This window comes from Tamandua tetradactyla, chromosome X, assembly GCF_023851605.1.
Source record: "Tamandua tetradactyla isolate mTamTet1 chromosome X, mTamTet1.pri, whole genome shotgun sequence".
Classification (NCBI taxonomy): Eukaryota; Metazoa; Chordata; class Mammalia; order Pilosa; family Myrmecophagidae; genus Tamandua; species Tamandua tetradactyla.
The window spans coordinates 96,709,504-96,733,478 of NC_135353.1; the positions used below are offsets into that span (position 1 = coordinate 96,709,504).

The window sequence follows — 23,975 nt, forward strand, 5'->3', positions numbered from 1 at the left end:
CTGGTTTTAATGGCTTCACATTACCAAGCCCTGGTGTCTGAATTCCTTGAGGGCGGGATTCCACCTGAGTTGGGCTTCACCTCTCCCCTGGGGACAGCACAGGCTCCAGACAAACTCGCAAACAAGCTTGGTTTTGCCTATGCCTGGGGCAGCTCCAGCCTGAGATGCCCTGCTGCTGTATCCAAAGGCAGTGAAGCCTTTGTAGAAACACAGACACAAAAACCTGTTTCTTTTTCCAACAGCCTTGCCCCCTTAGTGCCAGGATATAAATCAGCGGCCTCTGCTTTGTCCAGGGTCACCTGAGCTGGGGCCTATTTTTAGTAGTTAGAATTTGTTAAGTAATTCCACAATAGGTGTTTGGTTGTGCTCAGTCTCTTTCCTTTCCCCTCTGGGAAGCAGCCAGTGGGGGAGGGGCACTAGCCACCACCAGTTGGGGAACTCATAGTTCTGAGGGGGCTCACAGCCAGTCCAGCTGGTCCAGACTGGGGTATGCTGTGTGTCCATTCACTGATGTGGCCCCAGAAGCTGTTCTGTACTGTTCCTGGTTATTTAGTAGCTGTTCTGGAGGACGAACTAAATCACGCACCTTGCTAAGCTACCATCTTGGCACCTCCCTCTCCAGCATGCTGTTTTTACCACTGTACCTCCCTTTTGTGTTTTGAAAGTCAGGTATTGTGAGACCTCCCAATTTATTTTTCTTTCTGAAGATATTCTTTGCTATTCAGGGGACCCTGTCCTTTGAAATACATTTGGTTATTGGTTTCTCTATTTCTGCAAAGTTGTTGGGAGATTTTATTGGTATGGCATTGAATCTATGAATCCATTTCTGTAGAACTGACATTTTAACTACATTTAGTCATCCAATCCATGAACACGGGATGTCCTCCCATTTATTTCAGTCTTCCATGATATCTTTTTGTAATTTCTTGAAGTTTTCTCTGTATAGGTCTTTTGTATCCTTAGATAAATATATTCCTAAATATTTTATTATTTTGGTTGCTACTGAAAATGCAATTTTTTTATTCCCTCGTAAAATTGCTTATCACTAGTGTATAGGAAGCACAACTAATTTTTCAGCGTTGATCTTATACCTTGCCACTTTGCTGTAATGATTTATTAGCTCTATTAGCTTTGCTATACTTTTTTGGGGATTTTTGATATATAACACCTTGTCATTTGCAAACAGTGAGAGTTTTACTTTTTCCTTTCCAATTTGGATGCCTTTTATTTCTTTTTCTTTTCTATTTGGTCTAGCTACAATTTCCAGCACAAGGTTGAATAACAATGGTGAGAGTGGCAACCTTATCCTGATCCTGATCTTATAGGGAAAGCTATCAGTCTTTCCCCATGGAGGATGATCTTAGCTGTGGGCTTTTCACATATTTGCTTTATTACGTTGAGCAAGAATTGTTCTAGTTGTATCCTTTGAAGTGTTTTCATCAAGAAAGGATTTTGCCTCTATTGCGGAGCCTGCCTTTTTACATTACTGACAACGTTCTTTGACGTATGGCCCTAGCACCATGGAATCAACAATGCCATCCTGACCAAAAGGGCGAAAAGAAGTGTAACAATTAAGGTATCAGTGGCTGAGAGAGTTCAAATAGAGTAAAGAGGCTACTCCGGAGGTCACTCTTACACAAGCTTCACTTAGACATTGCTACCTATCATAACTTGCCAAATCCCAACCAAAACCATTCCGGCCAATCTTAAAGAACAATTAGGGCAATATATAAGATTCTACAGAGTTTCCATGCACTAGGGTAAGTTTCCAGAAACCATCAACACCCAGATGTGTCCCTGTATCAGATAAGGCCTGAAATCTAAAGGAGCCAGCCTCTCCAGAACATCAGCTAGTTCCATGTCCCTATCTCATATTACAGACAGCTCTTTACAACATGAAAAAGTTAGAATGGGCATTGCCCAAACACCCTAAACATTGGGAGAAAGATCAAAGATGATAGTGCAGTTATATGGAGAAGGTAGGGTTTAACAAATAAGGATAACTGCTGAAGCATTATATTGGTATTTCTTTTAGTCTCCAGTATCTTAGAACAGCTAGAAGTAAAAACCTAAAACTGTGGAATTGTAACCCATACAAAACTCTGAAAAATATTCTACAACTAATTGTTGCACTGTGTTTTGAAATTAATTGCTTTTTTGTATATATGTTGATTTTCACAAGCAAAATAAAGTCGATTTGATAATAAAAAAATATCTATTCCTTCTAGCCTCTGATGTTCTGGAGCAGTTAGAAGGTAAAATCTGAGAGGATGGTATGGTGATCTTTGAAATCCATTGCTTTTCTCTGTCTTTGATTTGCATATATGTTATTTTATACAATAAAAATGTTTAAAGAAAAGTTTTTTGATGCACAAAAGTTTTATTTTGAGGTGATCCCATTCATGTATTTCTTTTTTCAATGCTCATGCTTTGGGTAAAGGTCAAGGAAACCACCTTCTATTATAAGATTTACATTTTCCTACATTTTCTTCTAACAGTTTTATGGTTTGTTTGTGTATATATTTTGCAATTAAAATATTTTTTTAGAAAAAAGGTAGGAAGTTGAATTTTGTCTAAAGACTTTTCTGCATCAATCAAGCTGATCATGTAGTTTTCCTGATTTGTCTTATTGATATGGTGTATTACATTAATTGATTTTCTTGTATTGACCCAGGCTTGAATACCTGGAATAAATCTCACTTAGTCTGGGTGTATAATTCTTTTAATATGCTGCTGGATTTGATTTACAAGTGTTCTGTTGATGCTTGGAAGAGTTCAAATGTGAAGCCATCTGGTCCTGGGCTTTTCTTTCTTGGGACTTTCATGATGACTTATTCAATCTCTTTACTTATGATTGGTTTGTTGCATTCATCTATTCCCGCTTAAATCAATGTTGGTTGTTCATGCCTTTCTAGGAAACTCTCCATTTCATCTACGACTTTTTTTTGCTTGCTGTGCTAGTTTGAAACTATTATATATCATAGAAAATCCATGTTCTTTTTCTAATCCAACCTTGTAGGCGCATACAGATTGTTTAGCCTGCAAAATCTTTGAATAGATTGTTTCCATGGAGACTGACCTACTCAATTGTAGCTGTGACCATTTGTTTAGATTCCTTCCATGGAGATGTGACATACCCAATTGTAGTGTGGCCTTTTGGTTATATATAACTCCAACCATTCAAGATGGGTGTTGATGAGTTTACTGGAGTCTCTTTAAAGGGGAAATATTTTGGAGTTGCTTCAATGCCAACACAAGAGATGTTTGAAGAAAAAGAAACAAAATGCCCGTAGGGAAGGTGTTTGAAACCAGAAGGCAAAGGACCAGCAGACACCAGACATATGCCTTCCCAGCTGACAGAGGTTTTCCAGACGCCATTGGCCTATCTTGATTGAAGGTATCTTTCTTTCAATGCCTTAGTTTGGGCATTTTTATGGCCTTAGGACTGTAAACTTGTAACTTAATACATCTCCTTTATCTCTGGATGCCTTAGATTGGATTTCTATAGGGGCATTTTTATGGCCTTAGAACTATGAACCTGCAACTTATTAATTCCCCCTTTTAACAGCCATTCTGTTTCTGGTATATTGCATTTTGGCAGCTAGCAAACTGGAACATTATGGTAGCCCATGACAAACTCTGGTATCTGTCCTATAACTACTTGTTGAAGAGTACTTTGAAAACTACTGCGTTTTTCTTTCTTTGCTTTGTATATATGTTATATTGTACAATTTAAAAAGTTAATAAATAAATAAATAAATCTCCATTATGAACAAGATCCAATTTCTGGTATATTGTATTTCAGCAGCATTAGCAAACTAAAACAGTAAACTTCTGAAGAGAATTCTAATGTAATCTCTAATGCTGTACACCCATAGACTCTCCTTTGATGTCAATATTTTCTTTCTTTTTCATTTTCTACACTTTCAATATCATATGCTGAATGGAGATGTTTTGGTATTTATTCTTGGAGGTCTCTGAGATGCTGGGATTTGGGGCTTGCTGTCCATCATTAATTTGGGAAAGTTGTCAGCCATAATTATTTTGAACATTTCTTCTGCTTCTTTCTTTCTCATAAAGCCATTACATAGATGCCAAATCTTTTATCATTTTCCCACCATACACGTACAGTTCTGCTTTTTGTCTGTTTCTACTCTTCAGTTGGAGAAGTTTCTATTAATTTACCTTTATGCTCAAAAATTACTTCCTGTTATTGTGTCCATTCTCCTGATAAGGCCTTCAAAGGTTAAGTTTTTCAACAATATTCCATGGTTTCATTTCTAGTAAATCCTTTTGATGCTTTCTTACTTTTCAATTTCTTTGTTTCCATTACCCATATACCCTTACCTTTTGTCTACATTTTCCATTAGAACCTGCAGAATACTAACCACGGTTATTTTTAACCCCATCTATTAATCCCCATTCGTATCATATCAAAATTTCCTTCTGATGCTCACATAGTCTCTCACACACTCTTAACTTATATTTTGCCGTTTTCTCTCGAAAGCCAGATAGGACATGTTAGGTAAAAGGCATCTGAAACAAATAGGCTGTAGTTTGAAGTTTTATGATTATCTCTCAAATTCTTAGACTGTGTTTACTATCTGCTGAAACTATAGTTGTCAGAGGTTAAATTCCTGTTGGTATGCTTGTTTTTGGAACCCCCTATGGTCATCAGGTTTTCCAAGAGGCTCATCCTAAAAACAGAGTCTAATATTTGCTATTCCACTTACATGGAATACACAGTTAATATACAGGAGCCACACTGATGGAATGGTAAGATGTGGGACAAAGTAATGCAGGGCTGGATGCTATGATCAGATATCAGACTGTATTTAACCTTTTCCTACTGTTTCAGTTTCCTAAACTATTCAAACACAATATAATTGGTGAAACAATGGGGATTTGCTCAAGGTTCTAAGGCTGGCATGTCAAATGAGTTTGGAAGTATAGCCTTCTCCTATTTCTTGAAAGAGATACACAGAACTATTATATACTCTTTAAATGTTCAGAATTATGAACTGCGAAACTACAGAGTTGTCTGTTGAAAAGTTACACTTATCTCAATTTCTTAATAGAAATAGAAATATTCATGTTATTTATTTCTTCTGAGGCAATTTTTGATGGTTTCTGTTTTTAAAGGAATGGGCCCATTCCATCTAATTTCTTGAATGTTTGGACATTTAATGGTTCACAGGTTTCCCTTATTATCTTTTTAATGCCTATAAGGTCCATAGTGACAGACCCTCCTCCATTATACCTGGTATTTATAACTTTAGTCTTCTCTTGATTATTTTTTTCCTTGGTCAGTCTAATTAGAAGTTTATCCATATTATTGACCTTATCAAGAAGATAGCCTTTAGTTACAGTGATTTTCTCTGATTTTTCTACTTGAATTTCATTGACTGCTACTCTAGTTCTTTATTTTCTTATTTCTGCTTGTTTTGCAGGGAGCTGTGCTTCACGTCATAGGTTTGTCTTCAAGTAGTGCCTTAGCATAATGATTTGACATTCTCATTTTTACTAATAAGCATTTAATTATATAAATGCCCCCCTAAAGGACGGGCCATGGTGGCTCAGTAGGCAGAGTTCTCACCTACCATGCTGGAGACCCAGGTTCGATTCCCGGTGCCTATCCATGCAAAAAAAAAAGCCTGGAATTATTCTTTGGGAACAAATGTTAAAATAAATTTAGGATTCAACATTGTGTTGGAGGTTCTAGCCAGAGCAATTAGACAAGAAAAAGAAATACAAGGCATCAAAATTGGAAAGGAAGAAGTAAAACTATCACTGTTTGCAGATGATATGATACTATACGTCGAAAACCCGGAAAAATCCACAACAAAACTACTAGAGCTAATAAATGAGTACAGCAAAGTAGCAGGTTACAAGATCAACATTCAAAAATCTGTAGCATTTCTATACACTAGCAATGAACAAGCTGAGAGGGAAATCAAGAAACGAATTCCACTTACAATTGCAACTAAAAGAATAAAATACCTAGGAATAAATTTAACTAAAGAGACAAAAAACCTATACAAAGAAAACCACAAAAAACTGTTAAAAGAAATCACAGAAGACCTAAATAGATGGAAGGGCATACCGTGTTCATGGATTGGAAGACTAAATATAGTTAAGATGTCAATCCTATCTAAATTGATTTACAGATTCAATGCAATACCAATCAAAATCCCAACAACTTATTTTTCAGAAATAGAAAAGCCAATAAGCAAATTTATCTGGAAGGGCAGGGTGCCCCGAATTGCTAAAAACATCTTGAGGAAAAAAAACGAAGCTGGAGGTCTCACGCTGCCGGACTTTAAGGCATATTATGAAGCCACAGTGGTCAAAACAGCATGGCATTGGCATAAAGATAGATATATCGACCAATGCAATCGAATAGAGTGCTCAGATATAGACCCTCTCATCTATGGACATTTGATCTTTGATAAGGCAGTCAAGCCAACTCACCTGGGACAGAACAGTCTCTTCAATAAATGGTACCTAGAGAACTGGATATCCATATGCAAAACAATGAAAGAGGACCCGTATCTCACACCCTATACAAAAGTTAACTCAAAATGGATCAAATATCTAAACATTAGGTCTAAGACCATAAAACAGTTAGAGGAAAATGTAGGGAGATATCTTATGAATCTTACAATTGGAGGCGGTTTTATGGACCTTAAACCTAAAGCAAGAGCACTGAAGAAAGAAAGAAAGAAATGGGAGCTCCTCAAAATTAAACACTTTTGTGCATCAAAGAACTTCATCAAAAAAGTAGAAAGACAGCCTACACAATGGGAGACAATATTTGGAAACCACATATCAGATAAAGGTCTAGTATCCAGAATTTATAAAGAGATTGTTCAACTCAACAACAAAAAGACAACCGATCCAATTACAAAATGGGAAAAAGACTTGAACAGACACCTCTCAGAAGAGGAAATACAAATGGCCAAAAGGCACATGAAGAGATGCTCAATGTCCCTGGCCATTAGAGAAATGCAAATCAAAACCACAATGAGATATCATCTCACACCCACCAGAATGGCCATTATCACCAAAACAGAAAATGACAAGTGCTGGAGAGGATTTGGAGAAAGAGGCACACTTATTCATTGTTGGTGGGAATGTCAAATGGTGCAACCACTATGGAAGGCAGTTTGGCGGTTCCTCAAAAAGCTGAATGTAGAATTGCCATACGACCCAGCAATACCATTGCTAGGTATCTACTCAGAGGACTTAAGGGCAAAGACACAAATGGACATTTGCACACCAATGTTTATAGCAGCATTATTTACAATTGCAAAGAGATAGAAATAGCCAAAATGTCCATCAACAGACGAGTGGCTAAACAAACTGTGGTACATACATACGATGGAATATTATGCAGCTTTAAGACAGAATAAACTTATGAAGCATGTAATAACATGGATGGACCTAGAGAACATTATGCTGAGTGAGACTAGCCAAAAACTAAAGGACAAATACTGTATGGTCCCACTGATATGAACCGACATTCGAGAATAAACTTGGAATATGTCATTGGTAACAGAGACCAGCAGGAGTTAGAAACAGGGTAAGATAATGGGTAATTGGAGCTGAAGGGATACAGACTGTGCAACAGGACTAGATACAAAAACTCAAAAATGGACAGCACAATATTACCTAATTGTAATGTAATTTTGTTAAAACACTGAAGGAAGCTGCATCTGAGCTATAGTTTTTTTGTTTGTTTGTTTGTGTTTTTTTTCTTTTTCCTTTTTATATATATATATATTTTATTTTTTATTATTTTATTTTTTCTCTATATTATCATTCTATATCTTTTTCTGTTGTTTTGCTAGTTCTTTCCCTAAATCGATGCAAATGTACTAAGAAATGATGATCATACATCTATGTGATGATATTAAGAATTACTGATTGCATATGTAGAATGGAATGATTTCTAAATGTTGTGTTAATTTTTTTTAATTAATAAGAAAAAATAAATAAATAATGGGGGAACAAATGTTAAAAATAAATTTAGTTTGAAGTGCTAGTGGTAAATGAAAGCGAGGGGTAAGGTGTATGGCATGTATAATCTTTTTTTTTCTGTTATCGTTTTATTTCTTTTTCTGTTGTCTTTTTTATTTTTTCTAAATCGATGCAAATGTTCTAGAAATGATGAATATGCAACTATGTGATGATATTAAGAATTACTGATTGTATATATAGAATGGAATGATATCTTAATGTTTTGTTTGTTAATTTTTTTTTAATTAATAAAAAAATAAAAATAAATTTATTTATTTATTTAAATAAATTTCAATAAATTGAAATGCTAATGATCAATGAAAGGGAGGGTTAAGGGGTATGGGATGTATGAATATTTTTTCTTTTTCTGAATTGATGCAAATGTTCTAAGAAATGATCATGACAATGACTATTAAAAAAAAATTTCCCCCTAAAGCACTGCATTAGCTATATCCTACATATTTTGATATGTTGGGATTTTATTCCCATGAGGCTTCTTTAATGTATCATGGGTTTTAATTCTCAAATTTTTGTGATTTTTCTGAATTGTCTTTCTGTTATATATTTCTTCTTTAATTGTGTTATGGTCAGAGAACATACCTTGCATGATGTAAATAATTCAGAATTTGTTATGGTCGGTCTTGTGGCCCATCATTTGGCCTATCTTATGAGTATTTCATATGCACATGAAAAGAACGTGTACTCATGTAGATTAAGAAAATTTTTCAAAAATACCAGTGAGGTCAAGATCATTGATAATGTTCTCCAGGTTTCATATATATTTGCTCATTTTCTACTTATTGTGCTGTTCATTACTGAAAAAGATTTATGCCTATAAGTATAATAATTGTAGGTTTGCCTTTATCTGTCTTCAGTTCTATCAGTTTTGCTTCACGTATTTGAGATCTCTTATACTGGGTGTAGACATATTTAAGTTTGTAGTTTATTCTTGGTGAACTGACCCTTTAAACATTAGGTAACATCCATCATTATCTTTGATAATATCCCTTTTTCTCAAGTCTAATTTGCCTGATACTACTATGGCTACTCAAGTTTTCTTTTCATTAGTGTTTGCATGCTATACATAAAGTTGCAATCTTTTATTTTAACCTTTTGGTTAAAAGTTAATAACTTCAGGTTATATTACTTTCGGGATTTTTACTGGCCAATTTAGAAATTAGAACTATACATATACAGCTTTCAACAGTCTACTGAGAGTTAATAGCTTGCCATCAAAATTAAACCCTTATGTGTTATATCTACATACACTGAAACCTTCCCTCAGACTTGTTGATAGTATCTGCTTTCAAGAGCCATACATAATTTAAGCAAATAGGGCCAAAAATACATTTTATGTAGATATTTGCTATTTCTTTCAAAATTCCCTCTTCAGCAGATGTCACCATGTTCGCCATGTGCTTTTCCAGTTGAGAAAGAAACCCTGAATGTCATCAGCCTTCTTGAGGTATTTTTCCCTGGATGCCTTAGATTGGACATTTCTATAGCCTTGCTTTAATTTGGATACTTTCATAGTCTTGCATTACTTAGAACATTTTCATGGCCTTAGAACTGTAAACTTGCAACTTACTAAATTTCCCTTTTTAAAAAGCCATTCGGTATATTGCATTCTGGCAACTTGCAAACTAGAACAGATGTTTCAGGTTTTCTTTTTGTTTTTCCTTTCTTTGGTGGTAATGAAAACGTTCTAAAATTGATTGTGGTGATGAATGCACAAGTAAGTGATGATACTGCAAGCCACTGTTTATATATTTTGGGTGGATTGTATGGTGTGTGGCTATATCTCAATAAAATTGCAATAAAAATGTACTTTTTGGAAAAAGGAGTGATAGAAATGTTCTAAAACTGGATTGTAGTTATGATTCCAGAACCATAAATCTGTTAAAAAAAATCACTGAATTTTTTGGTACATAAATTATACCTCAACAAAGCTATTTTAAAATTTTTACTTGTAAGAAAAAAAAAATCCCTCATTTGTGAGGTTCCAAGTTTCCCTCTGGAATCATTTCCATTCATTCTGCATAACTTTTTTTAATCACTTCTTTTAGAAAAAGTCTGTTGAATAAGAACTATCATAGAACTCCTGGTTCTTTAAATACATCTATCTCACCTTAATACCCGAAGGGTATTTTTTCTACACACAGAATTCTGAATTTGCATTTCTTTGCTCTCAGCACTTTAAAGATGTTTCACTGTCTTCTCAGTTCCATTTCCAGTAATGATAAATACAGTAATTTGAATAACAATTCCCCTATATAAAGTGGATGATTCATTTCATGATAATTTTAAGATTTTTCTTTTCCATCTTTGACTTTCACCAATTTGACCATGTTATTATTGAGTGCTTTACTTTATTCTGTCTGAGGCTCACTGAACTTTTAGAATCCATAAATTCACATCATTTACCAAAGGTGGGAAGTTTTTTTTTTTAATTTATTAAAAAAAATTTAACAAACCAAATAAAACATTAACATATATAATCATAATTCACAGTATCATCACCTAGTTGCATATTCATCATTTCTTAGAACATTTGCATCAATTCAGAAAAAGAAATAAAAAGACATTAGAAAAAGAAATAAAACGAAAACAGAAAAGAAAAAAAAGATAAAGGTGGGAAGTTTTTAACCATTTTGTTTAACTTTTTATTTTTTTTAACTTTTTTTATTGTATAGTATTAACATATATACAAAGTGAAGAAATAAAAAAGCAATAGTTTTCAAAACACTCTTCAACAAATAGTTACAGGACAGATTCCAGAGTTTGTCATGGGCTACCGTACAATCCTCTCAGATTTTTCCTTCTACCTGCTCCAGAATATAGGCAGTAGAGGGTATAAATACTTTTTTTATCATCACGATCGACTTTTTTTCCTTTTTTTGTGAAAATTAATATATATACAAAAAAGCTATAAATTTCAAAGCACAGCACCAAAATTAGTTGTAGAACATATTTCAGACTTTGACATGGGTTACAAGTTCACAATTTTAGGTTTTTACTTCTAGCACTCTAAAATACTGGAGACGAAAAGAGATATCAATTTAATGATTCAGCATTCATATTCATTTGTTAAGTCCTATCTTCTATGTATAATTCCACCATCACCTCTGATCTTTTCATACCTCTCTTTAGGGTTGTTTGGGCTATGGCAATTCTAAATTTTTGTATTGTAAGGGTCTGTCACTAATATGGGGTAGGGAGATGGAACTATCTGATGTTCTGGAGAGGCTGGGCTAGGTTTCAGGACTTATCTGAACCAGGGACCCATTTGGAGGTGGTAGTTTTCTGGAAAGTTACTATACTGCTGGAATAGCCACTATTTCTTTAAATATTTTCCTGCAACAACCTCTTCTTTTTTTTTGAGACTTCAAAGAAAGAAATATTAGACCATTGCCACTATTTTGCATATTTCAGAGAGTCATAATTTTTTACCATTTTTTTTTCACTGCTATCATTTAGTTTTCAGTCCTTGCATAGTTTTTTTCACCAGAGTTTCTATCCTAGTAAACAAAAACAGAAATAAGTTCCAATGGCTTTATGACAATTTGGCTAACGCTGGAAGTTTGGAAGATATATTTAATCTCAAAAACTATTTTGTCCTCTGATTTTCATTTAACATTGAATTCTTTATATTTTGGAAAATGATCATACTAATCAGCCCAAAGAGGAAATTACCTCTTCTGACGTTATTTTTGTTTCTGGAAGTGAAATCATGGGCAGGTCAAAACCGGTCTGTACTGATTTTCTGTTACCATAACCTGTTCTTCTGAGCTTGTTTCACAGGCAGCCAAGCTTAACCACAGATCAAATAACCTGAGCAGGCTCTTGTCCTTTAGACAACCTTTGAAACAAAAGGAGCAAAGATTACCTCCCTTGGAAACTAGATTATGAGGACAAAGAGACATAGGATGCAAATAAAATGCAAGAGGTTCATTAATGATGAAGATCTAGCCTAAACTCCACACTGCAACAAACAGACAAGTCTATAATTAACCAATTGGACCATGTAAACTCAAACATCCCCACTTCTGTTCCAACCTCCCACCCCTGGTTCCCATAAAATCTCCCTAAACTTTCAGATCAAGGAGATAGATTTGAGCCTTGCCTCCTGTCTTCTTGCTGGTCAACATTATCACAAAAATTTCTTTTTCAAGATGTAGTGGAGAGGCTGGAGGGAACTGCCTGAAAATGTGGAGCTGTGTTCCAGTAGCCATGTTTCTTGAAGATGACTGTATAATGACATACCTTTCACAATGTGGCTGTATGATTATGAAAACCTTGTGTCTGATGCTCCTTTTATCTACCTTATCAACAGATGATTAAAACATTTGGAATAAAGATGAATAGGGGGAACAAATGTTAAAATAAATTTAGATTGAAATGCTGGTGATCAGTGAGGGTGAGGGGTATGGTATGTATGAATTTTTTTCTGTTTTCTTTTTATTTCTTTTTTTGAATAGATGTAAATGTTCCAAGAAATGATCATGATGATGAATATGCAACTATGTGATGACATTGTGAATTACTGATTATATATGTAGAATGGAATAATCAAAAGTTGGAACGTTTTCCTTTGGTGTTTTTTTTTTTGTATTTAAAAATAAAATATATTAAAAAAAAAAAAAAAACACAACAAACCCCAGAGTAATTTGGGCAGAGAATTAAAAAATGTATTTGCAAAGTGAAAAACAAAAAAATTTCTTTTCTCAAAATCCTAATATTATACTATTGGCCCCAGGCAGTGAGCTGTTGCTTAATAACAGAAAGTTACAAATCCATAAATTACAGATGTTCTTCAATCCTCAAGTATAAGTGATTTTTTAAAACTTTTCCCAAAATCCATTCATATTATTCTGATTCTATATAAAATGACAATAAAGATATAATGAGCTCTCTGCTTCTAGAAGCCCAGTCTTCAAAATGAGCTTACCTTTCAGTGGTTTGGATGAGGCATAGTTTTGTTTTTAAGACCCCTTTTTCTGATTAAAGTGCCCAAGAAGAGTGGAAGAGGAGATGGAGGGCAGCAGAGGCTGCTGCACTCAAAGTTTCTGGCTGGAGTCAGCGTAGGAGAAATTGTAACGAGAAACCAACAAATGTCAGGAAAAGAAAATTCATTAACAGAGATCTGGCTCATGATTCAGAAGAACTCTTTCAAGATCTAAGTCAATTACAGGAAACATGGCTTGCAGAAGCTCAGGTACCTGACAATGATGAGCAGTTTGTACCAGACTATCAGGCTGAAAGTTTGGCTTTTCATGGCCTGCCACTGAAAATCAAGAAAGAACCCCACAGTCCACATTCGGAACTCGGTTCAGCCTGCAGTCAGGGGCAGCCCTTTAAATTCAGCTATGGAGAAAAGTGCCTGTACAATGTCAGTGCCTATGATCAGAAGCCACAGATGGCAATGAGGGCGTCCGACCCCCCCACGCCCCCCAGCTCCCGGTTTCCCCGCCGCACCATGCATCCCCACACTCGGCTCCCACCCCCAGACCTGACCGCGCCTTCCCTGCCTGCCTCCCGCCCTCGCAGCCCCCGCACAGGACAGCAGCTACCCCATGGATCACAGATTTCGCCGCCAGCTTTCTGAACCCTGCAATTCCTTCCCTCCTCTGCCGACGATGCCAAGGGAAGGGCGTCCCATGTACCAGCGCCAGATGTCTGAGCCAAACATCCCCTTCCCGCCCCAAGGCTTTAAGCAGGAGTACCACGACCTGGAGTATGAGCACAGCGCCCTGGCTGGCGGTGCGGCCGCCCACAGCTTCCCCTCGCCTCTGATGATTAAACAGGAGCCCAGAGATTTTGCATATGATTCAGAAGTGCCTAGCTGCCACTCCATTTATATGAGGCAGGAAAGTTTCCTGGCTCATCCCAGCAGAACAGAAGGCTGTATGTTTGAAAAGGGTCCTAGGCCATTTTATGATGACACCTGCGTTGTCCCTGAGAAGTTTGATGGAGACATCAAACAAGAGCCAGGAATGTATCGGGAAGGACCCACATACCAGCGGCGGGGCTCCCTCCAGCTTTGGCAGTTTTTGGTAGCTCTTCTGGATGACCTTTCCAATTCCCATTTCATTGCCTGGACTGGTCGAGGCATGGAATTTAAACTGATTGAGCCTGAAGAGGTGGCTAGGCGTTGGGGCATTCAGAAAAACAGGCCGGCCATGAACTATGATAAGCTTAGCCATTCACTCCGCTATTATTATGAAAAGGGAATCATGCAAAAGGTGGCTGGAGAGAGATATGTCTACAAGTTCGTGTGCGACCCCGAGGCCCTCTTCTCCATGGCCTTTCCCAACAACCAGCGCCCACTGCTGAAGACGGACGTGGAGCACCACGTCAACGAGGAGGACACGGTGCCCCTGTCCCACTTCGAAGAGAGCATGGCCTACCTGCCGGAGGGCAGCTGCTGCGCCCCCCACCCGTGCAGTGAGGGCTATGTGTACTGACACAGGCCCCACGCCCGGACGCCTCACGCCTCTTGTGCATGTGCGGGGAGCCCGCTGGATTCTCCTCCATCTCTGTTCATTTGGGTTGTTTGTATTTTATTTTTGAATAGTAATAATACACAAAATGGGCTTTTCCTGTTGCATTGCTCTCTGGTCTGCCATGGCCTGCACACTTTATTTGAGGGTGGGTGGGAGTAAACCAAGCATTTATGATGTGTGACAGGAGGACAGTAGGTGAAGGGTGGGGCACTGTGGGGACTGGTTTTTACCCAGGCCTGGGGTGGCGTCCTACGGGTTTTAAGTATAATGAAGCTCAATCAATGTCTGCCTGACTTCATAACAGCATAAGATAATGTTCCTTTTCTCCGGGTATCTAAGGTACAATTATTTCCCGTTGTGTAAATATCCACTTGGAAACTACCAAGCGATACACATTGGGCATTCCCTCCCCCTCCCCCAACCCCACCCCATCATTTCTGAGTCTCTGCAGGTGTACAAAAAAAAAAATACTGTAAATGGCAGTTTAATAATTAGAAGTGATTGTTTTTGCACCTCTTGCAAAAGGTATTCAGAGATTGCATTTGCTGTTTTTTTGTTCTGTTCTGCTTTGTATATGACTCTCAGAGGCTGACCATAAAATGGGCAGTCCCCTCTGAGGCTGGGCAATCACCTTGACTGTAAACGAGGGGCACCGCTTTGGACTCTGGCTCCAAACCGAGAAGTCAGTCACATTACATGTATCTGGTGCCGCCTTACCATTCCGACACAAATCATACCGTTTGTTAAATATTTTGAGCCCATTTCAGTTTAATAATGACATGTCGTGGTCCTTTGGGATCTTCATTTAAATGTTAAATCTGGGATCACAATGAAGCAAAAAATATCTGTCTCCTTTCACTTCCTTCAGTACATGAAATATTATTTAATCAGTAAGAATTAACTGTACTAAATCACATACTATGCTGTTCTAGATACAGGAAGCACTCTGTAAGAAAAATATCCAGTACACTAAATAGGTACTATAGTAATTTTTAGATATGGTACCCATTGATATGCATTTAAACCTTTTACTGCTGTGTTATGTTGATAACATATATAAATACTAGATAATGCTAATGCTTCTGCTGCTGTCTTTTCTGTAATATTCTCTTTCATGCTGAATTTACTATGACCGTTTATAAGCAATGCAGTTAACAACAGATAGCATTTCAGGACAAAATAGATGACCTGAACCATTTATTGCTTAAAAATAGCTTATGCTATGCTATGCTATAAGCAGCTTTTATGCACATTGACAGATGAAGAGTAGGCTTCGGCTTACTAAGGGAAACTGTGGAAACTTTTGTAACTTGGTGAAATGGAAAATTATTTGCAAATTGTCAAAAAATATGATGAAGTTGCTGTATGACATGGTGCTGGCACTGATATTATCCACCTTCTTGTTTTGGACACATGTACATGTGATTGGATCGTCTGAAAGATTTAAAGATTTAAAGTTTCAAAGTTTTTTGTTTTGGTTTTGTTTTGCATTTGATGAAAATATCGAAAGCAGGACATGTTCCATTCATCGTGAAAATCCAATGAGCAAAAACGGTATTGCAGTATCTTTGAATAACTTGCTAAAAGATTTCAAGGGAGAAACATGAATTTTCTTCAGTCCGTCAATATCCCAGAGGAATGACTGTTTGTCTTTTTCAGATTCTATAGCAATTTTTTTTAAGTCCTAACCACAAAGCCAAAATAAACCTATAAAAGTCTTTCATGAAGAGCACAGGAAAGATGTTTAAAAATGACTTGAGCTAATTTTTTTCCCAACAGCATTCTCTAAAGAAAAGCAGTTATTGGAAGCCCCACATACCCAAATCCATACTATTCGCATTTAATCCTATAAAAAATTCTAATTTCAACATATGTATATATCCTGTGATTTCAATGATTGTTACTATATTATACATCATGTATCATCATATGGCCTAAGTATGCCTTAAAAGTTAGAACTTTCGTTATTTTTCTCCTACTGTGCTCATGTGGCCATTTCTGGCACTAATATAAAAAATAGATTTGAAAATATTCAGTGAAAGTTTTATTAGAAAGTGATTTGAGATATTTCGATAAATTGAAGTAGCAAATTTTAAGTGGATCATTAAAATAAGGTCTAAATAAAAAAAAAGATATAATGAAAAGTTTAAAAGTATTGAACTCCAGTTAATGAGGTCATTTTTCACAACAGTATGATTAAACATTCCTAAAGTACTTACTGTACATCCTAGGACAGAACATAAATATAAATATAAACATAAATATAAATATATATAGTGGATAATGGAGGCCATGTTTCTCACAGTAAGAAAAAGGACTTAGACATGGAAAAAGAAAAGGCTACATTTAACCATATACATTAGTTTAGAATTGGAGGTATCAATATGAATTATGCCTTATAACATATAAGCAGATTTAGAAACATGTATGGATGTGTTTCTTCCTCTCTGTTTCTCAGCTCTGTCATCTCATAAGCTCTACAAGCAATGTAGGCCAAGACATTAATTTGTAAGTAACACTCTCCATGAAAAGGTATTCAAGGCTCACTGGAAAAATGACTGATTTCTGGAACATGACAGGGAAAATATAAGATGAATGTGGAATGTCTTGTAGGGCCAAAAAGTAAGTACTCAAAAATATTTCTAAATTCTGAGATATTGAGCTATTTGTATATAACTTGGTTTTCCCTGAAATTTGGGGAATTTATGTGACACCTGAGACTCAAGAGTTACAGTACTAAAGCAATAAAAGTCAGCATTACCCCATTCAGCAACTGTTAAAAAAGCTGAAACAGTGATCATTGTCTAGAAATATGAATGAAGCTGATCTAGATAGGACTAAGGTAAATCAGAATACAAGGTAAAGGATGATATGGTCCATATTTGCAAATTCCAACCTCTGTGCAAGACCAAAAGGAGAGATGTCTATTTGGTGCAAAATTTATATTTTGGGTAGTTAGCACATTACCTAATTTAACTTGTATGGTCGGGTTACTTGAACCTTATAATTATGTGGAATCTTCAATAGGGCATGTGATTTTGTTGGTTGTTCAGGTTAGTATAATGCCCTGATATATCCCAGAGTAATCTGGGCAGAGAATTAAAAATATTTGCAAACTCCCTTGGGGAATTGGGGAGAAAAGAAGAAATATTCAACTTCCCCATCTGAGGAATTCCTGATATTCTTGCAAGCAGTGGGGACAACCAATTGAATCTTGGGGTTCACCCCTCTGAAGCTTATTCCTGCAAAGGAGAAGCTACGCCTACTGATAATTATGGCTAAGAGTCACCCCCAGTGAACCACTTTTGTTGATCAGATGTGGCCTCTCTTTCTAAGCCAAATTGGCAGGTAAACACACTGCCCTAACCCTACATGGGACATGACTCCCAGAGGGGTTAATCTCCCTGGCAACATGGGATGAGACTCCTGGTCCTGAGCCAGGACCCGTATCATGGAATGAGAAAGCCTTCTAGACCAAAAGGGGGAAGAGAGAAATGAGATAAAATAAATTTTCAGTGGCTGAGAGATTTCAAACAGAGTCAAGAGATTACCCCTGAGGTTATTCTTATGCATTATATAGATATTCCTTTTTAGTTTATGGAGCATTGAAGTGGCTAGAGGGAAGTACCTGAAACTGCTGAGCTGTGTTCTGGGAACCCTGATTCTTGAAGAAGACTATATAAGCATACAGCTTTTACAATGTGACTGCATGATTGTGAAAACCTTGTGTGTGATGCTCTTTTATCCAGATTATGGACAGATGAGAAAAGAAAAAAAAAAAAAAAAAGAAAGAAATAATAGGTAGAGATAAAGGGTAAAAACAAGGAAGACTGAAATACTGGGGGTCAATAAGAGGGAGGAGTAAGGGTATGGGATGTATGAATTCTTTTCTCTTTATATTTTTTGGGGTTGCTGCAAATGTTCTAAAAAAGATCACGGTGAAGAATACACAACTATTTAATGATATTATGAGCCAGTGATTGTTCAATATTGTTGAACTATATGTGTGTGGATATTTCTTAATAAAAATATTAAAATAATAACAATGATAATGATAATGATATGCCAAAAGGACCTAGCACCCAGCTGGAATAGTGTCCCACTGGATAATTATAGGATAATTTAAATAAGAAAATAAATATTGATGGTAATATATTATAGACAATAGGATACAATATAAATCAGGCATCCACACTGATACACATATATAAATGAATTGTGAAAAAGGAAAGCTTTGTCTTACAATGGAGTGTCAATTAACAAGTATAGAAGGAATGCTGGAATTAGAAAATCATAATTCACAACTACCATATTAGTAATTATATAAGGAAAGACTCTCACTAGATGCTAAAACAGTAGTTGAAATTTGATGAGAAACTGGATAGTTAAAAGTCTCAATTTATTTCCAAAAATGGAAAAGACAGAAACTTTATAGTAGAAAAGTGGGAGACATAAACAAGTGATCCAAGTTAATATGAAAAGAAACAGAATAAAAAAAGAATATGCGCTTCCTGATGTAATGACTGAGAAGAATATGACACCAATTCTGTGGTATTCTTAATAAAATGCATAGCCTGGAAAAGAGTCTTCCAGTCTAACAAGAGACAGGGTACGACACCCCAGGGTGATATCGCCCCACAGAATCTTGGGACAACTAGCAAATATTGGCAAAAAATCTTCCTCAAAACTCAAGAAAACATTCAAAGGACTGTAGTAACTGAGGAAGTGCCAAATTAAGAAAACAGCTTTAAAAACAGTAAGTGAAGCTTCAGGTACCCTTGATTAGCACCTCCCCCACAGCCAACAAGGTAAGGTGGAGAGCTAGTCTGGTCTTCCACTATGGGTACCTCACCCTATTCCAGAAGGAACAAAGCAAGCCCTATGAGCATACCTGGGGTGTCTGTATGTCAGAACCAATCTATCTGGTGGAAACCTTAAAGGCTAAACCAGGAAACCTGATGCAGGCTTGCTCTCTCAGAAATTATCCTGCAAGAGAAAGCTGTTAGAGAAATAATTAAGTCAAAGTGACCTGGGGCAAAAGATCACCTGCATTAACTCATACAACAGAACACCCGGGAAGGGGTGAAAGATTAATTAACAGGGAGTGGAGGGGGGCATTTAAATTGCAGTAAATAAGAATGCCTCAGGTCAGTAACAAACAAAAGACAAGGAAAAGGAACAGGCTCTTTCCATAATTAGACAAGAAACAAGAAGACCTTACATTTCCATTAGCCTCAGGCTGATCTCAATAAAAGGGTTAAGGACCAGCCAAAGCAGAGCCAATCTGACTTTGAAAGAAGATTTTTGCTTGAGTTTGTTTTTGTTAGCTCCTGGCACTCAAGGAAATCTTCACTAGTAGAGAGACACATTAGTATGAGATAAAATAGATTTCCAGAAAGATGATCACTAAGGGTAGATAGTTTCCATACATAATGATAAAATGTTCAATCCACGAAGAAGAAACAGCAGTCCTAAATGTGCAGATACCAAACAGAACTCAACGAAGATTAAAGACACAACCAGAATATCTATCTCGCAACTATTAAGGGAATTGAATTTTTTTAAATTGAAAACTCTGGAAATCACAATGGCTAAAAAAGGTGACATAAGTACTGCAATTACAAAAATAACACTGACTGTTAATGGGTTAAACTCCCCAATCGAAGACACAGGTTGGCAGAATGGATAAAAAGCATGACCCATCTATATGCTATTTACAAGAGACTCACCTTAGACTCAAACACACAAATAGGCTGAAAATGAAAGGTTGGAAAAAGATATTTCATGCAAATACTAACCAAAAAAGAGCTGGGGTAGCTATACTAATATCAGACAAAATAGACATTAAATGTAAAACTTTCATAGGAGACAAAGAAGGACACTATATATTAATAAAAGGGGCAATGCACCAAGTAGAAATAACAATCATAATATTTATGTACCTAACCAGTGTGCCCCAAAATACATGAGGCAAACACTGGCAAAACTAAAGAAAGAAAAAAACGTCTCTATAGTAATACTCAGGGACTTCAATGCACCACTCTCATCAACAGAAAAACATCTAAGAGAATCAATAAGGAAATAGAGATCTCAAATAATATGATAAATGAACTAGACCAAACAAACATATATTTAACATTACACCCCAAAAGAGCAGGATATACATTCTTCTCAAGTGCACATGAATTGTTCTAAGAGATACACAATATACTGGATCACAAAACAAATCATAATAAACTTTACAAGACTGAAAATATACAAAGTACTTTTTCTGATGTTAACAGAATAAAACTACCTATCAACAACAGTTGGAGAACTGGAAGTTGAACAGCACACTCAAAATAACCAACAGGTCAAAGAAGACATAGCAAGAGTATTCAGTAAGTAGCTCAAGACAAATGAAAACGAGAACACAACATATCAGAACTTAAGGGATGCAATGAAGGCAGTGCTGAGAATACAGGGTATTCTCAGCTTTGTATTCTCAGCACTGAATACAGGGTAAAGAATTATATGGTCCATATTTTAAAACTTCAACTTCTCTGTGAGACAAAAGGGAGAGAGATTTATTTGGTGCAAAATTTATATTTTGGGTACCACATTACAAAAAAATGGAGAAAGTATGGGGGAAAGGTATGGATTCTTTGCAGAAGAAAATGAAATGAGTTCATATAGACTATGGTGGCAAAGGCATGTCTATTTACTTAAGTTGGATTATATGATGTGTGAATAAAACTTTTAAAATGAACAGAGAGAAACAAGTGCTAGAGAATATGCAGAAAAAGAGATGTAACTATTCACTACTGGTAAGGAAACTGAGAGGTGCAGCCCCTCTTGAAGGCAGTATAGTGATTCCACAGGAAGCTGGGGGAAGGGGGATTGCCATATGATCTTGTAACCCCATTACTAGGTATACACCTGGAGGAAATGAGAGTGGGGACATGAATGCACATTTATAGACTTTTGTATTCTTAAGGTTCCTTCACTTAGTTGCATGGCTCACAACTATCTTCTTGCAGCTACTCAGTATTCTATGTATACACAACAGTTTCCCCTTCCATTCTTCAGTCTTTGTACACTTAAGCCACCTCCATCCATTCCGAATCATGAACAAAGAATAGTATGTTGACTAAAATGGCAGAAACAAAAAGACCAGTATTATCAGGCCTCACTTACATGGATTAACTATAATACACAAATTTAAAGAATTGAACTTGGAGCATGGGTTATCAGGTTGGGGCCTATTATACAGGTTCCTAGATTGTAAGCACTTACAACAGTCACATATTTTTAAGAGTTGTAAAACAGGGCCTAAAGAATAGAAAAGTATTTGCAAAGTCCTCTTGAGGAGCTGGGGAGAAAGGAGGAAATATTCAACTTCCCTATCTGGAGAGTTCCTGATATTCTCGCAAGCAGTGCGCAGAACCAATTCAATAGGCTGAGCCCTCAATCTTGGGGCTCATGCCTATGAAGCTTATTCCTGCAAGAAGAAGCTAAGCCAACTGATAATTATGCCTGAGTCACCCCCAAAGAACCTCTTTTCTGCTCAGATGTGGCTTCTCTCACTAGGCCAACTTAGCAGGAGAACTCATTGCCCAGCCTGCCCTACGTGGGACATGACCCCCAGGGTGCGCATCTCCTGGGCAACATGGGACATGACTTTCAGGAATGAGCCAGGACCAGGCATCATGGGAATGAGAAAACCTTCTTGACCAAAAGGGGGAAGAGACAAATGACACAAAATAAAGTCTCAGTGCCTGAGAGAGTTCAAACAAATTAAGAGATCTGAATGAAGCTGATATGGATAGGACTAAGATAAATCAAACTAAAAGGTAAAGGATGGGGCGGGCAACAGTGGCTCAGTGGCAGAGTTCTCACCAGCCATGCTGAGACCCAGCTTCAGTTCTCAGTGCTTGCTCATGTAAAAAAAAATAATAAAAAATAATATTAAAAAATTAACTAATATTAAAAAAAGGTAAATGATGATATTGACTGTAATAGACTATAATTTTAAAACTCAACTTCTGTGTGAGACCAAGGAAGAGATGTTTATTTGTTGCGAAATCAATATTTTCAGTAGCACACTATCTAATCTAACTTGTATGGCCAGCATACTTGAACACCATAATTACATGGAACCTTGAGTAGGGAATGAGACCTTGTTGGACTGCACAGGTTGGTGAGATGCTCTGATACATCCCAGAGTAATCTGGGCAGAAGATTAAAAATTATTTGCAAAGTCCCCATGAGGGACTTGGGGGAAAAGTTGAAATATTAAACTTCCCCATCTGGGGAAGACCTGAGATTCTCACAATCATCAGGGACTGTCAATTTGATGGGCCAGGCCCTCATCTTGGGGTTTTCCCTTGTGAAACTTATTCCTGCGCAGAAAAACCTAAGTCTGCTTATGATTATGCCTAAGTGTCACCCCCAGAGAACCTCTTTTGTTGCTCAGATGGGGCCTGTCTCTAAGCCAACTCTGCAGGGGAGCTCACTGCCCTCTACCCTATGTGGGACATGACTCCCAGAGAGGGAAATCTCCCTGACAATGTGGGACATCACTCCCTGGGATGAACCTGGCCCTGGCATCATGGGAATGAGAAAGCCTTCTTGACTCAAAAGGGAAAGACAAATAAAATAAAATTTCAGTGGCTGAGAGCTTTCAAATAGAGTCAAGAGGTCTTTCTGGAGGTTATTCTTATGTAGATATAGATATCACTTTTTAGTTTGGGGGGTACTGGAGTAGCTAGAGAGAAATACCTGAAACTGCTGAACAGTATTCCAATAGCCTTGATTCATGAAGATGACTGAATAACTACAGAGCTTTTAAGATGTGAATGTGGGAGTGTGAAAACCTTGTGGCTGACACTCCCTTTATCCAGACTAAGGATGAATAAAGAAAAAAAGACAAAAACATAAATAAACAGTAGTGGGGGGTGATGACATAACTTGTTTTGGGTGTTCCTTTTTACTTTTATTTTTATTCTCATTTTTATTGTTTTTGGAGTAATGAAAATGTTGAAACATCGATTATAAGGATGAATGCACAGCTACATGATACTGAGAATGACTGTACACATTGGATGATTATATCTCAACAAATAATCATTGAGGAAAAAACTGTTCTTGCAAATGTTATTTGTAACAAAAGATTCTTTCAAGATTCCTGAATTCTAGATATTATGACTATGCTCTGGAGAATACAGTAAAACTTTCCATTTCTAAAGTTTCTGCTTTCTATTGATTTTCCTACATGATAATGATGGTACTGGTAATGATATTTGAATAAACATGTTGTCAAAATGTAAAAGAAAAAAAGAAAAACTTGAAGATAGAGCAATATAAATTATCCAGTCTGAATAATAGAGAGAAGAAAACAAACTGAAACAAAACAAACAGAGCCTCAGGTATCCATGAGGGCAATATCAAAATATCTAACATAGATATGTATGT

The 23,975-nt window shown here is 36.6% G+C and overlaps 1 pseudogene; it reads left to right on the top strand.

The window, feature by feature from the left end:
* Positions 1-14,483, top strand: part of LOC143670971 (ETS translocation variant 1 pseudogene) — a 41,008-nt pseudogene extending 26,525 nt beyond the window's left edge.
* Positions 14,484-23,975: the final 9,492 nt, after the last annotated feature.